Source organism: Henckelia pumila, chromosome 1, assembly GCF_033568475.1.
Source record: "Henckelia pumila isolate YLH828 chromosome 1, ASM3356847v2, whole genome shotgun sequence".
Classification (NCBI taxonomy): Eukaryota; Viridiplantae; Streptophyta; class Magnoliopsida; order Lamiales; family Gesneriaceae; genus Henckelia; species Henckelia pumila.
The window spans coordinates 49,607,063-49,625,192 of NC_133120.1; positions in this window are offsets into that span (position 1 = coordinate 49,607,063).

Consider the following 18,130-nt stretch of genomic DNA (forward strand, 5'->3'; position numbering starts at 1 on the left):
AGCCTGGATCGTCGTCCGGAAGTGATCTCTTATTGGCACCAAGGGAGCTTGATTTTATTCAGCCATATTTTGTTGTTCTTCTCTTCTATCTCTTCTCAAAGCACGTGCAGTTCGTTCGATCTCCGGATCAAAAAGTAAAGAATTCGCGCTTTGAGATCGGCGCATAAACTGCAATTAAGAATAACAAGAAATCAATCAGTAACTTAAAATAAAATAAAAAAACTCTAAATTAAAATCTAGAATAATTGGTAACAAGACTAAAATAAATTCAAAAATTTACTCCCCGCCAATGGCGCCAAAAACTTGTTGCAATATTTGTGCCCGCAAGTGCACGGTGTCAAGTTTTAATATAATGATGAATATAGTGTCAAACCCACGAGGAGTAAAATGAAATATTCAGTACTTGTAATTAAAATAGTCTAAAGTTATCTAGAAAATTAATATCCAGAAGGTTTGCAGAAAATAAAAAATAAACAAAGGATTTTTATAGCACAAACATAATTTTCAGAGAAAATATCAATCAGAGGAAAAATGGTCTAGAGGTTTTGATTTCACCTGATTTCAACAACAATCACTCCTAATTAATTTATTTTCTTGACTTCCTATGAATTAATAACCAAGAACACTAAGATTATTCTATTTCCTCTTCCTAGTGCCAAATAGATTGTATCAACTATAGTTCAATTCCAATATCCCTATTAAGAATCTAATTGCAGTGATATATGTGTAAAACAATGTTTTTTTTAAGGCTATATTAAAATAATATACTCTTCCGAGTTATATAAATAATTAACAGTGTTATTTCTATTGGTTCTATTCATAATCTCCTCTCCCGAGTTCCAGATTTCAAATAAATATTACAATTCAACTATTGATCAGGTAATTGAAAAGACATTCAATTCTTGAAAAAACAATTAATCTAGAGGAACTCAATCCGAATATGCGACGCCGTGTCCGATCGATCGATCTCCGTATTCGCTCCAGTTAAAGCTCTTCACGTTTTTGCCCAGATTTCTCTCCAAAAAGTTCACGATCAAACTCTCCAATTATTTCCTGTGAATTGTGGTGGCTGATCCTAATTTTGATATTCTTAATCTCTTTTATATGTTGCTTCAAAATCCCAAGATCAAGCCCAAGGTTCGAGTGTTTTCAGATTTCCAAACTCTGATTTTTTTTCCTAATATACGAATAAGCGCAGATGCGCTTCTCATGTTCCGCAGCTGCGCCTCATTTTCTTTCTTGCACGCGCAGAGTTGCTTTCCCATAAGCGCAGATGCGCATCTTCATTCTCAAATCTTTAGACTTTGGCACAGCCGCTCTTCCCTTCACGCAGAAGCGCTTAAGGTTTCTTCAAGTTTCTGGATTTTGGCACAGCTGCTGTCTTTCTTGCGCAGAAGCGCTTAAAATCTTCATGTAAAGCCCAGAGAAAGCGCAGATGCGCTCGTTTCTTGTGCAGATACGCCTTAATTCTCGTCCAAGTTGCGCAGATGCGCTTGTTTCTCGCGCAGCCGCGCTACTGCATTTTTTCAGCTGAGCGACAGTTTTCAAAAATTCATATCTCACAATATAACCGTCGGATTGAGCTGAAATTTGGAAATCAGCTTCAAAACATCTTAAACTGTATTATGAATGGTGGAGATTTGATTTGTATCAATCAAAAATTCCCACTAAGTTTCTGAATTTTGCTGTCCCGTAACTCGGCTTTTCGTTTCTTCTTGCTACTTTTCTCCCAATCCTTGCATCTCACAAAGAAAACAATAAACACACATAAAATCCACTCGATACATCACAAAAGTCAAGTCAAATCATATATAAATTAAGTGCATAAATTTCACTTATCACGCAAGTTCATGCGCTCAAGCGAGTATGGAGAAGCGTGAAAAAATATATATATTGATAGAAAGTTGCTCGCTCGAGCGCAACTTTATGCGCTCGAGCGAGAGATCGCGAATAAAAAAAATCAAAATTTTTTGGAAATTAAAACTCTTATTTTGCGGGATTTATTTTATGAGATTTCAAAGTCATATAAATAGAGGATTAGAGACCAGATTAAACGGGGGAGATCGCAAGACAACTGAGAAGAGGCGGCTTGGGGCGAAGGCTTGGAGATTGGAGATCTGCTCCATCTTCTTTAGAGTTTTTCTTCCTTTCTTCTTTAGATTCTTAGACTTTTGTTTGAATATTGTTTTTTCTTATTTTATTAATTTTTCTTCAACCAAGACTATGAGATTGGGCCTAACAGATTATTGTTAAACGTTGTTGTTTATTTAGTATCATTGATTTTTATCAAGATTATTGATTGTTGGATTTATATTATGCTTGTGAATGATCTAGATAATTATTTACTTGCTTGTTAATTGATTCTGAGTCAACAGATTAGGAATTGATTTCGATCACCCCAATAATTGACATATGGTTAAACTGACTAGAAATAGTATTCGGTTTCAGTATGCGGCTTTAGGTGAAAACTGAATTTTCATAATTCCTAATGCATTTGAATTTGATTAGAATTATAAAACTTTATCCTTCAATATTTGAATACGTTTAACTGTTTTAGAAATAGACTGTTAAACAAGTTAGGAGAATTCTCCATGATTTAAGATTTAATCTCGATCTGAGATTTGCCACTTGTTTGCATGATTTCTTCGGTACCTTTGTGTGTCTTGGTTGTCTCGTTTTAATTAAATTTATCTATTAGCTATTTTAATTCTTATTATTTTTAGTAATTATTTTTTTATTTAATTCATTGCATTTTTTTTATTATTTTTGTCTAGATTAAGTTAAATAATAAAATCTTGAGAATTGACTACAGTCTCTGTGGGATCGATATTTGGACTTGTTGTACACTTACTATTACTTGGCCTAGTATACTTGCTAGTTGATTGCGAATTTAGCGGTCACTGCCCATCTGACTTTTGTGGAGAACATGATGTCCGAGATGTCCATGCAGATGGGCTTAGACCTATCTACTTATCCGCAGCCACCGCCATTTCCGCAGTCCTTTCACTTTCAGTATGACGCCCCACACCGGGAGTTTCAAGCTAGAGTACCGCCTCCAGAGATTGAGGAAGAAGAGGAGGACTAGAAATACCAAGGGAGTGTCGTTTTCTTTATTTTTAGTGCATTGTTTTGTGTTGTTTAATTTCATGTTTGTGTTGCATTTTGTGTTTGAAGCATTGAGGGCAATGCTTTGAATAAGTATGGGGTGTAGTTTATTGCATTTGAAAGTTGTTATTTATGTTAATATGTTTTAGTTGCATTTTACATTGTGTTTGCATTGTAAGTTAGAAATTTTGTTTTGCATAATTGTGTTTAGTTCTTAGTCAAATACGAATGATAAAATGATGGGCCTATGATGATTGTGAATATTTTTTGTTGCATGATTGGTTGCTCTATACTTGAATCGAAAAACCTCTGATTGTGTTGTGATAATTTTATGCACAATGTTAAACTTGTGGAATGTGCCGAGAGTGATGAAGTTAAGATTTTGTGACCATTGCACGACACTAAGTGTTTGTTCGGAATATGTGTATGGTTGCATGTGATGGGATTGTCATGTGGCGGGGGCGATGGGAGATCCGACGGTCCGAACTAGGATTGGACGGTCCGAACCCATGTCTATAAATATGGGTCAATAAGCTCATTTTCTAGAGCTCAAAATTTCCTCTCCTCTCCCATGTTAGCTCATTTTTGGGATTTTGGGTACTCTTTATTAAAGATTAAGGAGTACGTAGTAGTTTTATATCCCTAGTCAGTCTCCAGAGTAGTAGCGGAGCTTTTGCAAAGTTGTGCCCAAGTTGTGGGACAATCGCCATCAGCGGGCTGATGACGGATGCAGGTATGGTCCAAGTTCCCTAAAAATTATGAGAGAGTATCTATTAGCTTAGTTAAGGCTTTTAAAGCATGTTTAGTAATGAATGGGTATTTTGCATTGTTGACTTGTAGAGTTGGATGGTAGGCTTGGAACCTAGATGGATGCTTCTAGGACTGCCTTAGTAAGGTACGTAAGTATAGACTGAGATTGCTAGCGGGTATGTGTAAGGTCCAAAAAATCCACTAACTTAATCACGATAAATTAATTACATTAAATGATTTAATGCATGTTATTTAGAATATTTAATTGTTATGTTTAATTATGTGAATTATCTGAAGGCCTGAAAAATTTATGTGATATGTATGATTTTTTTAAGTTTTCAGGTTGGAATTTAATTCTGGATCGTAGGGACGAGTCTATCCTTCGAGCGAATTAAGAAAATATTTTATTTAAATAATTTTAAGTTGATGCAGTGTATTTTATTATTTGGGAGAGATAAAATTTTAAAGATCATTAATTATAACTAATAGGTCGTGCTGGGAACCCATTAGTCACAGATTAAAAAAAGCGTTCAAAACTTTTCCCCTTTATTCTCACGTGAAACCCTTCTATTTTCCCAAATCCATCTTTTCTCTCATTTCAAACACTGCGATCGCAAGGCTAGGGTTTGTTCATCTCGAGGCTAGATCATCTTTTCATCCGGGTTAATTCCAATCAAATAAATCAATAAATTTTTTTTAATGTTTTGAAACCCATTCAAGAATATATGTTGTTGAAACCTAATGGTTTGTGGGGGGGGGGGGGGGTGGGGAATTAGGTTCTATTGATAACTTTAGCAATTTAAAATGGTTTTGCAAAAAATGCAAGCGGAAGACTTAGGGCAGTCAAATATAAATACAGTAAATAAATAAAGTAAATGACAAAAAGTAAATAAAGCGGTAAATAAGAGAGGATATGTTTATGGAAGTTCGACGATAAATCATCTTCGTCTCCACTTCTTGGTTAAGGTCGATTAACCAAGGTTCCACTAGCTCTTCGTCTTGGCCTTGATGGCTCCAAGTTAGTCGATACAACAACAACACGATCATCGCATCTCTTGGCCTTGAGGGCTCCAAGGATAGCCTTACAACAACTCAAAACACTTGGCCTTAAGGGCTCCAAGGATAACCAGAACAATGCGATAAACTCGGCTTTACACTCGAGTATACACAACTACAATTTTCAAGAACTTATACAACTCGATACACAAATATATATTGAGGGACTCTCAAATGGGCTTGGAATGCTTGAATAATCGCTCAGAGGATGCTTGAATACTTGAGAGAGTTGGAAGTATGAGTTGTGTTTGAAATGGCCTCGGAATGCCTCAATTTATAGTGCTGATTCCGGTGCTATCGGACCGTACGTTCTGCCAACGGAGCATCCGTTCTTTAGTCTTCAGAAGTCAACATTTTTCGGCGATTGGTACTGTTCGGATGGCCTGGTCAGCCATCGGAGCATCCGGTCTTCAGCATTTAATTCATTGTAGTGAAAAAGTTTCCGAACAACTCTTATCAAATCTGTCAAGAGATCGGACCGTCTGATCATGCTAATGGAGCATCTGATCTTGCACAAACGTGCCTACCGATTTGGTCTCCGTTCAATAAACAAATGAAAAATCATCGGACCGTCCATTCATCCACCGGACCGTCCGATCTTGGCAGTTCAAAAAAATATTTACTTCAATTTTGTTCTTTCGATTTTGTTGCACGATTATTGATCTTCGAGTTTTAAAACATTAATAATTAATATCTTCAATTTTCTCACATTAAATCATCAGTAACAATTAACCTGGTTTTGTAATTATCAAAAAAAGATAAGTTATCGTATTAAAAACATTAATCTCATTTACGAGATTTGTATGCTTTTAAGGCGTAACGTATGTATTTTCAAGGTAAAACCCTATGCAAATGATTGACAATCTATGCATGATTTCTTGAAAATTTATGGGTATGATGTTTAAACGTGAACGTGAGGTGTTCCTGATGTCTATGGTGTAAAGGTATTGAAGTTTTCTGTTGGAGAACGCGGCGATCAGATCAATCAGGATTGATACCCGGTGCAGCGGAAGTTTAAAATTTTTATATGGAACGATTCCATAATGGGTATCAAAACTTTACGATTAAATTGTGTGTGTAAAAATTAAATAACAATTATAAATTTTTACCTTCAATCTCGAATCGAGATATTGGACACCAACAGATTGCTCTGCTCTTGTTGTATATCCCTGGAACTGATGGACGAACTGTTCTTCAATCAGGTCCACGAACGGATATTTAATCCCTCTGATAGATGCACTAGAAAATCTATCAGAAGTTTCTACGAAGAGATTAACGAATTTGATCCGTTAAACCAGACTGCAATTCAAAATTCACAGACTGGATTTTCCGAGCAGAGGGGAGAAAGGGGGCGGCCACTATTGAGAGAAAAATACTAGGGTTTTCGAAAATTGTGACCTGTTGTGTATAATTTCTGTACTGCAATAACTTATTTATAATGTAGGCCACTAACAGCTTAGGGCCCATTAGTCATAAGTTCAAGCCCGACAAGCAAAGCCCGCATGTTCAGAAATTAATATAAAATTCATCGTGACTCCGATTGATAAACCGATTTCACCAATGTGCACAGAAACCATTTCTGCACCTTTTAAAGTCAAGATAAATTTTTCTGAATCCGAATTCAATGATTTCCAAAAATGGCCATCCCTATGTCATTTTAGGAAATCTTACTCCTCTACTCTTAAATAAGAAGTCCAACTTCTTCGTTCATTAAATTTAACTCTTTAAATTTAACTATCTCAACGGGGATTAAAAATCCATTACACTGTGTGACCCTCAATGGTTCAGGGATACAGCTAGCCGTGGGCTCACAACTCCTTGTGACTCGGAACAACAATTTCCGACTTGCCCATCGAATCATGGTAAGAGCGTCTAGCAACATCGCCCCATGATTCCCTAGGTATCACTGATAGTGCCTACAAGAACCAATAGATTTTGGTTAGCGTACAGTACGGTCCCTTCATCCATATATCCCGATCAAATCAACAACCATTGGTATATCGAGAGTCGCTCGAGATTCGATAACTATGCAATGCATCTTGAAGATCAAATAGTGACATCGCATGTGCTACTAAGAAACCATTTTTTAAATCACATCATGTACTCTGGCCAGAGATTCGTCACACTAATATCTCCTCAGATCGCATAGGATATCCACACTCGCAAGTATGTGGTGAATCCTTGACAACAAAGCATCGACTCCTATATGTGTTGTAACTGTACCCAATCCCGACACCTGATGACCCCAATAGAGTCGGTAAATGAGTCAAAGCACAGTACTAGCATATAGAGTCTCAATGATGTCTCAAGTAGTAAGGACTAATGGTGTACAACCAAAACCGCGGACTATATCCACTCGATAAGTGATAACCACTTGGAAAGTACGGATAGGATAGTTCGATCATTCATCGTATGAATATCCATTTGCATGCTTCGAACATCTCTATGTTCCCTACCAATGAAACGTGGTACTCTGCATCGCAAATGCTAGTCTCAAACTCGAGCGATCCTTATCCTTATTATCGGACGGCTCAATCGACTAGGAACAGTTTAGAATATACAGTGACTATAAGATGTGTTTCATGATAGACATCTCCATGTTCTACCACATCTTACATACACTATAGTATATTCAAGGTCTTTATCAAAACAACAATAGTATATCACAATATAACAATATGAAGAAAGATAAATTCATTGCCATTAATAAAAGTGTAAATTATATTAAACAAAAGATTGTTTATACAAAGAGTCATCAAAGCCCTTAGCCACAAGTTGGCTCACCGGGCACCCACTCTTTCAATCTCCCACTTGCCCTAAAGCCAACTAGTCATACTACGTAGACCCATTGCTTCGCGATGTTTGTCAAATAATGGTCCTGGAAAGGGCTTAGTAAGTGGATCAGCGATATTGTCTGCAGAGGCCACTCTTTCGACAGTGATGTCTTCTCTTTCCACAATCTCCCGGATGATGTGGTATTTCCTCAGTACGTGTTTGGATCTTTGATGAGACCTTGGTTCCTTTGCCTGAGCAACGGCACCCGTGTTGTCACAGTACACCGAGAATGGACCAACAACTTCAGGAATGACGCCCAACTCTTGGAAGAAATTCCTCATCCAAACGGCCTCTTTAGCAGCAGCTGATGCTGCAATGTATTCAGCTTCAGTGGTGGAATCCGCTGTGGTGTCCTGCTTGGAACTCTTCCAAGAGACAGCACCGCCATTGAGCATGAACACAAATCCAGAGGTTGACTTCGAGTCATCCACGTCACTTTGGAAGCTAGAGTCGGTATAGCCTTCCAATTTTAGTTCTCTTCCTCCATATACCATGAACATATTCTTAGTCCTTCGTAAGTACTTAAGAATGTCCTTCACGGCTTTCCAATGCATTTGACCGGGATTAGCTTGATATCTGCTCGTGACACTCAGAGCAAATGCTACATCCGGTCTGGTAGATATCATCCCATACATGATACTACCTATGGCTGACGCATATGGTACATGTGTCATTTTCTCTATCTCTTCATCAGTCTTGGGACACATAGACTTGGATAGAGAAACTCCATGACACATGGGTAGATATCCTCTCTTGGACCCATCCATTGAAAACCGTTTCAATATGGTGTCGATGTAGGTTGATTGAGTGAGTCCTATCATTCTCTTAGATCTATCTCTATAGATCTGTATCCCAAGAATATAGGATGCCTCACCCAAATCCTTCATCGAGAATCTACCTGATAACCATATCTTTGTTGACTCCAACATCCCTACATCATTCCCAATGAGTAAGATGTCATCAACATAAAGTACTAAGAATGTCACAGCATCCTTAACTACTTTCTTGTACACACATGGTTCTTCCGGATTCTTGATGAAACCAAAATCTTTTATTGTTTCATCAAATTTTTGGTTCCAACTTCTTGATGCTTGTTTTAGACCATAAATTGATCTCTGAAGCTTGCATACCTTATGCTCGCTTCCCATGGATGTGTACCCCTCAGGCTGCTTCATATAGATCTCTTCCTTAATATCTCCATTAAGAAAAGCAGTCTTCACATCCATTTGCCATATCTCATAGTCATACCATGCAGCTATGGCAATAAGGATTCTTATGGACTTGAACATTGCAACTGGTGAAAAGGTTTCATCATAGTCAACTCCTTGTCTTTGAGTATAACCTTTCGCCACCAATCACGCCTTGTAGGTCAATACCTTACCATCAGGCCCAAGCTTTCTCTTGTAGATCCATTTACACCCTATTGGAACAATTCCATCGGGAGGATCTACTAAAGACCAAACTTGATTTGTATGCATCGAATCTATTTCCGACTGCATAGCTTCAAGCCATAAATTTGAATCCGCATCAGAAATTGCTTCCTTGAAGTTTCTTGGATCACATCCAACATCGGGTTCATCTTGATCCCCTTCAAGAAGAAGACCATATCGAATAGGAGGTCTAGAAGTCCTCTCGGATCTTCTAGGTATAGGCGTGTCCAGCAATGGTTCCTGAGGTGTAGGATCGTTATTTTGTATTTCGGGTTCTTCTCGAATTTCTTCGAGTTCCATCATCTCGCCTTTCTTATCCAATAAGAACTCCTTCTCCAAGAATGTGGCATTCCTTGAAACAAACACCTTTGTTTCAGCAGGATGATAGAAATAATATCCGATTGAATTCTTCGGATACCCTACAAAATAACATAAGCTGGATCGACTATCCAACTTATCTCCCACTGTCCGCTTCACGTAAGCAGGACATCCCCAAATCCTCAAGTACGAATACTTAGGAGCTTTGCCATTCCATAACTCGTATGGTGTTTTGTCCACTGCTTTAGTGTGGACGTTGTTCAACAACAATACCGCCGTTTCAAGCGCATAGCCCCAAAACGAAGGTGGAAGCTCAGTGAAGCTCATCATGGACCGAACCATGTCCAACAAAGTTCGATTACGACGCTCCGATACACCATTAAGCTGTGGTGTCATAGGAGGAGTCCACTGAGAGAGAATCCCATTCTCTTTTAGATAGTCCAAAAACTCGGTACTCAAGTATTCTCCACCTCGATCCGATCGAAGTGCTTTAATACTTTTACCTAGCTTGTTTTCTACTTCAGCCTTGAATTCTTTGAACTTTTCAAATGCTTCAGACTTATATTTCATTAAATATAAATACCCATACCTTGAATAATCATCAGTAAAGGTAATGAAGTAGGTGTGGCCATATTGAGTCCCAACTCTAAATGGACCACAAACATCTGTATGGATCAAATCCAACAGATTTTGACTACGCTCAGGTTTCCTCTTAAAAGGAGATTTAGTCATTTTTCCTTTTAGGCAGGATTCACAAGTAGGTAGAGAGTTAATATCAGACATATCAAACATGCCCTCTCCAACTAGCTTGTTCATCCTCCTTGAGGAAATATGACCTAGCCTAGCGTGCCAAAGGTTTGCCGGGTTTTGGCTATCGATTTTCCTCTTGTTTGTTGTTGCCGGCTTATCAACATAATTTATTGGAACGTCTTTTAGTTTTAAGTTGTATAGATCGTTTTCAAGTTGTCCATTTCCAATCAAACATTCATTCTTGTAAATATTGCAAATCCCATTCACAAAATTGCAAGAATAACCATCTCTATCAAGCATAGAAACAGAAATAATGTTTTTAATCAAATCCGGAACAAATAAAACATCTCTTAAAAGTAACTTAAAACCGTTCTGCAAAAATAAATAAACATCTCCCACGGCTTTAGCTTCAACTCTGAAACCATTTCCGAGCCTCAGCTGGGTCTCACCCATTCTAAGCCTATTACTTCTTGTCATCATTTGCAACTCATTGCAAATATGAGATCTACATCTGGTATCCAATACCCAAGAAGTAGTATTAAGAAAAATATTTTAATGTAAAACATACCCTTTGCAGTTCGAAACTGCTTGAGGTATTCCTTGCAGTTACGTTTCCAATGACCGGGTTTCTTGCAATGATGGCAAACTTGTTTAGACTTGTCCAATTTTGCATGTAACATTTGGCCTTGAGATCATGGTCCAACCATTTCTCTAGTTCGGCCAACCTTTCGGCAGTTACATCAGCCGGGGCTGTTTTCGGAGAAGCCTTTTCTAACACTTTAGAAAATCTTTTCTGAACTTAGGACAATCTTAACTTATGGAATCATTCTGTATTGTTTGCGCCAGTAAGTTCGTTTTGTTGGAGAATAGAAACATGTGGATTACTGAGATGAAACAGACAATTATCGATGATTGTTTAAGCAATTTACTAAGACATAAAATAGGCGAAATTTATTTTATGAATCTCACTCCCACTATTTTAACGATTTCACTACCCTCTAGTGAAAACGGGAAACTGTTTTCCTTAGTGAGAACATGGAGTCCAATTGACAAACTTATGGTCCCGAATAATATCAGCCAACCATAATTTTCAAAAGGTAGAGCCCAATTGCTTCCAAAGCAATCTCCATGTTTTTACCTCATGTCCAATAAGGGCCCAATAATATGATGCCGTTTATTGTGACATGTCAAGATGACCCATCAATATTAAGTTGTGATGGACGGTCGCCATGTGGATCCCCCAATAATATGAGCCGATCCCATGGGAGTTTCACCCAACTTACAACATGTGTCGATCCAATGTACAGCTTTCCGACGAACGGGCCCCCCCAATAATATGAGCCGGACCGTATCTGCGGGTAGCATCTCATACATTGATCGTTGATGGAAGGTAGGAACATTTAAACAAATTTAAATTTCCTTTATTTATCTTGATATCAATTTTAAATCAAATTTAAAATGAGGGATTTTTAATTATAAAAATTTGTCTCATCATTTTTAAAATTTTTGTATGCTTGCCGGATTCACACAATTATGTCTAAAACATGCATACAACTATAATATCACATATTATATAGGATGATCGATTCCATTTCTAATCGACCCGTGGTTGCCAATCACGAGTCTTAGTCCAATCCTAGGTAATATGCAGTATGCAATGCAATCCTATTACATTTGCTTCCAATTTACATTTCTTCTGTCTTTATTGTCTGCTGGGCCCACCTCCATCTTCAAATCTTGATCTCCCACTAAATCTAATGTATTTACAATAAATAATAATGACAAGTATGGGATACATTTTTAAGGGGTGGGAACGGGCCATAAACCAAGCCCACTTTTATTACATATGACATTCATATTGGGCCATAAACCAGGCCCATTAATAAAACCAACAACAATAAAACAAATGTAAATTCCTAACATACACCTACAAAATTGGTCATGGCAATCGATCATCCTTATCCAATAACATTTAATTCAAAATTAATTTATTGGATAACATGCAATGACAATTTAAATTTAAAAGGATAAAATCATATTTTATACATAAAATCTTATTTTACATATAAAATCATATTTTATCTTTTTATCTAATAAAATCATATTTTATCTATAAAATCTAATTTTATACATAAAATCATATTTTATCAATATATCCATAAGATCATATCTTATCATCAATTGTACCAAAAATAATTAATTTCAAAATTCAATTTAACGGATAAAATATTTAAATTTTCCAAAAATTCAAATTTATCCAAAAATCAATTTTAAAATTTTCGAACTCGAACAATTCGATCCGACGCCTCGTGGACCAATCAAAACAATTTTCGATCGGACCAAAAATAGAATTTTAACATATTAAAATTTAATTTAAAAATTAAAAAAAATTAATTTTTCCGCGGGCCGCCCGGGACATTCCCGGGCTGCCCGCGCCCCGTAGGGCTCGGGCCGGGCAGCGACGATCGCTGCCCTGGGCAGCGATCACATCGCTGCCCATGGGCAGTGATCCAATCGTTGCCCGGGTTTTTGCCCGAAAAATATTTTTTTTTATTTTAAAATATTTATTTTGTTTCAAAAACCGAGGCCAAAAAATTTTTTTTTTGTAAAATCGATTAATTTAATCGCTTGATCTGAGAAACCTGGCTCTGATACCACTGTTGGAGAACGCGGCGATCAGATCAATCAGGATTGATACCCGGTGCAGCGGAAGTTTAAAATTTTTATATGGAACGATTCCATAATGGGTATCAAAATTTTACGATTAAATTGTGTCTGTAAAAATTAAATAACAATTATAAATTTTTACCTTCAATCTCGAATCGAGATATTGGACACCAACAGATTGCTCTGATCTTGTTGCATATCCCTGGAACTGATGGACGAACTGTTCTTCAATCAGGTCCACGAACGGATATTTAATCCCTCTGATAGATTGCACTAGAAAATCTATCAGAAGTTTCTACGAAGAGATTAACGAATTTGATCCGTTAAACCAGACTGCAATTCAAAATTCACAGACTGGATTTTCCGAGCAGAGGGGAGAAAGGGGGCGGCCACTATTGAGAGTAAGTTGTCATACAAAACGCTCCTGATTGTCGTTCACAAACACAATAAGGTAGGACTTATTCATCTATTCCCTAGTCGCTCCGAAAAAACACTTATGCTCGAAGTAAGTTGTCATACAAAACGCTCCTGATTGTCGTTCATTGCTAAAACACAATATTCTTGACAAACAGTCTGCATGGATGTGACTTACTGACCCGAAAGAACAAATTTGATCCGTCCCGATCTTTGAGTCCAAAGACAAACCTCGTTGGCTACTAAATCGATCAATGACTGTCTCGATCATCTCAATGATCTCACGCACTATACACTAGAAATTAGTGACACACTCTGCTGGACCTTGAGAACTAGATCCCCAGCTAACGTCATACCTCACGATCAGTCAACTGATGTCCATACAAGTACACAATTCTCATTGGATCTCAAACCCAATGGTATACTAAGACATCATCACAAGAACACTGTCCTGGGAACTACCAATTCACTCGCTTGTTTCTCCTGTCAAGTTAGTACCTAACATGACCATACAAGTCAATTGAAATCTTTCGGTATATTCGTCTCTGGCAAACCTATAGACTCCAAATCATCCAAATTGCCGAATGCTCTGAGACTGTACCCAGTACTCATCTCCTAAGCACTAAGCGACAAAATACTATCTCAAGTATTTCTCGATTGCTATATCCAAATCATCGCTGATTGGATTTACCCTATCTATCTCGTCAAACTACTGATGCTCGCACTTGTCCGATCAAACAACCGCTGATCATCTAAACCTACGTGGCTCAATCAATAACCATGACTCAGCTGCCACGAAGAGCTATTTCCAAACACTTGGAATACCCAAATTGCTCTGGTTTTAACACACCCACATTTGATATCCAGAAAATAGCTATAAGTAGTCTATCAACACAACCTCATGCCTTACTACTGACAGCTGCCTCATACACTGAACTTAATCAACCTAACTCTGACAGAGTTAGCCAATAACCGCTAGTAGTCATTAGCACAAATCTCGTGCCACCTTAGCACTACCAATCGTTGTTTTGTTCACCCAAGGCAAACATCAAGATAAACTAAGCCCATTTCCATCCCATGGAAAATCCTACGCTCAATCTCTGAAAATATCAGACAGTACTTAGCGCAAACACTGCCCTAACTATCCTTGCTTCGTTGTTCCAAGATGAATATCACGATTCGTCAAATTCAGAATCATAACTAACGAATCTCCAAGATTCTTACAATCTTCGGACACACTCTTGATTATATCTCTCGTTAATATTGTGCAACAATTCAAGACTAAGGTAGCTTACCATGATAACCCACCTGGACAACCACCAAGGCTTCACGATCATAGGCCATGCTTTCCTCTCATCTTAAATAGTACTGTACAATCCTCAACTTCTGATATAATCCATCACAGATGAAGCCAATCATCATAGAGTAGTCCTCGTATTCGAGTCAAAGTCTTAAAACAACATCCCATCCAAGTTCTTGGATAATTCCTATCACAGGGAAACTTTAACCACAAATTTGATGACAACCCCTAGTCATCGCTGGTAGAAATCCGTCCACTTACTAGATCCACATGTCTAACAGTAACCCAAAGGTTAAAACCTATCTGCTCAGAGTACACACTTGTCAAGGAAATCCCTCCATGACTGGTTCCCATAGCAGAACACTCAAACTATATCTCTGGCACACCAGACGATATCGAACCATCGATATCAAACCTGATATCTTAATCCAAGGTCATACCCTGTCGTGACTGCTACCAAATCCCTAGATCGAGTAGCCTTCCCACCGCCAATCCTGAAGCACGAAGGATCCCAGGTACCCTCTGAAGTACAAGGACTCTCAGAGTAACACTGGCATAGGGTCGCGCTCCATCACGTCTAGTCATGGTCATAGCCCACAACTCTCGGCATATACTGGACCTGGTATCTCGATGAAAAACCATCATCAAAAGTCTCAACCTAACAAAGGTCAGACAGCTTACTGTTCTAAGAAAACAACCTAGAACAAAGCCCAATGTTCTAAACCGAACAATAATCTTAATGCCTCTAGATGAGTCCACTCATTACTGGCACTATCTTAGTCCACTGACTAACTAGGTCAATCCTAGGAAAACGCCTAGACTAACCACAAGTCAAATAGTCACAGTCGGCCCACTCAAATCCCATGAGCTGCAATAGTTGAACACTAATCAACTAAACCTAATCCAAACTTTAGCAAAATCACTTGCAATCATTCACGATTTGCTGGATAAATAATACATGTATCACTTATTTCAAGTTATGTATAATTCTCTTTATTACAATCTCATGTAATACATACAGTATTCAAAATACAATGAAATGTACAATCGAACTTGAAATGATACAACCAAACTATGATGATTCATTACAACTGAAATACTGTTTACAAATTACATCAATACAGTATTTAAATCATCGAACTAGTCTTCATTTCTTAAGCATGAAGCTTCTAATCGACACACGCATCGATACAAGCATACTCCCAACCAAGTCTCTCTAACTGTCCTCCTACAAAAAACTCCGGAGAAATGGCACGTGATAGCTAAACAGCTATGCTCTGTATCAGTGCATGTCAGTTGACCTCTTCTGCTCACGACCTACCGTCAGCCTTCTTCTTGTAACCAAATCTTGATTTTGAACATGAAGTTTCCCGTTTGCCTACCGAACGCATCGATGAAAGCATACCGGCAAAACTATGTTCTACATGAGTTTAATGACCTTACGCTCGAAACCTGTCATGCCTTAGGCACTCGAGGCATTCCCTGGTAAAGGTCTATCTGACAATCTCTTCAACTACGACTGGAGAATCTTCAGAGTAGTGTCATCATGGTAATGACTGTACAGATGCAAGCATCAAGTAATTCCCCACCAATTTTCTTCCACTTCCTCTGGCATCTGGTACTCGATCCAAAGCTAGGATCCACATGTGTAGAAATCTCGAACGCTCGGACACAATCCATCACTCCTGTCCGCACTTGCTGGTATCCCATAAGCCAAATCTTCAGAAATCCAGTCGATGATGATAGTCTTTGAGCAAACTAATCGTCGCATTACCACCTCTTCCAAGGTCTCATCAATCCTATAAGGATAACCCAAAGTTTTAATACTATATCCCAAGTCTCTTGCATGCATGCACTTTGATACCAATAAATATAGCGACCCAACCCGGATCCACTACCTAATCAGAGTTAAGAGCATAATTAAGCATGCATTAAAATAAATCGCTGAGGAAGACTTAAATAAAAGCAGACCGGCAGAATACAACCGGTTAAACAAATTATACAACCCAATCGAATGAATGAGCCTAAAGGGAAAAACCTACAGATAATCTTGCTATCTTCACTGGTCACTGGCTACTCCAAGCTCCTGGTGCTCAACCTTGCACCTACACCTGCCCCGTCGAATGGGGTGCCCAGATACACAGAAAAGGCTGGACGTGAGCTCTAAGCTCAATACGAAAGCACGGGTAAAACATACAAACATGATGCATGCAAATGACAGGGTATCCATATCTGGGATAACTGTATACAACTGCTCAGTAATGGCTCCTAGGAAATGAGTGGTACAACCCGGGGAGCAAACCATGTGTACACTGCTCATTCCCAATGGACGTAGACCGTGTCTTACAGATTCCAGTGCCGGCTAACCCGTCGGTCGCGGGGCGCTTGACATCAACTGTCCGAACAGGGCTGAGCGGCCCTCCATAGCTCATCTAAAAATATGTACAAACACAATATGATATGCACATGCTGCATAATAATATGACACACAAATGCAACATATAAGCATGCAAAACCCGCTGGCTATCTCAGTCAGTACTTACGTACCTTATTACAGGTAGTCCTAGCGGTCCCACTCTAGGTTCCAAGCCTATCAACAACTCTACAATGCAAACACCCATGCATCATTAATTAAGCTCTAAAAGCCTTAACTAAGCTATTGCATACTCCTAAATAATTTAAGGAGACCATAGCTATACCTGCGTCCGTCGTCAGCCCACTGATGGAGACTATCCCGCAACTAGGGGCACACCCCTGCTGCAGCTCTACAGCCTTGAGCACGGCTCCACTACACGAGCACTGCTCCGCTACTATGTCAGACACTGTCTGACTATGCTAGAATATTTTTCCTACTCCAACTCTAAAATAAGAGTACCCAAAGCCCTAAAATAGAGCCACGTGGGCGAAGGAGAGGATTTCGGAATTTGCACGAATGAGGAGCTCGGAACTCATATTTATAGAACACATTTGGATCGTCCGAACTAGCCTTCGGAGCATCCGAACTGCTTCGGGCCATCCAATCATCTGATCTCCGCCACGTGTCAATCCAATCGCATGCAACCATGCACCTGTCCCGAACACTGTTTGGATTGTCCGAACTGCCTCTTCGGATCGTCCGAAGTCACCCCTATGACGTCACCGATGACATAATATTTCAGGACAGTTGGCTAGGCTATAGTTCGGGTCGTTTGAACCCACTTTGGATCGTCCAAATTCTTCAGAGCCTCCGAAGCCTGGCACCGTCCATGTTCGGATCCTCCGAACTCAGGTTCGGAGCGTCCGAACCCTTCGAAACTTACCCACCATTTCCGAGTATCCTGAATCCATTTCTGGACTTCATTAATCCATTTGGAATTTCCTTAATCATGTTTTACTTAACCTAAACATGATAACATGATTAATTATGCATTAATTGTTAATTCCGGATACGGGTTACTACAATCTATGAATGGATCATTATGACGGTTACAACAATACCCATACTTCATCACCCTTAAATGTTTTA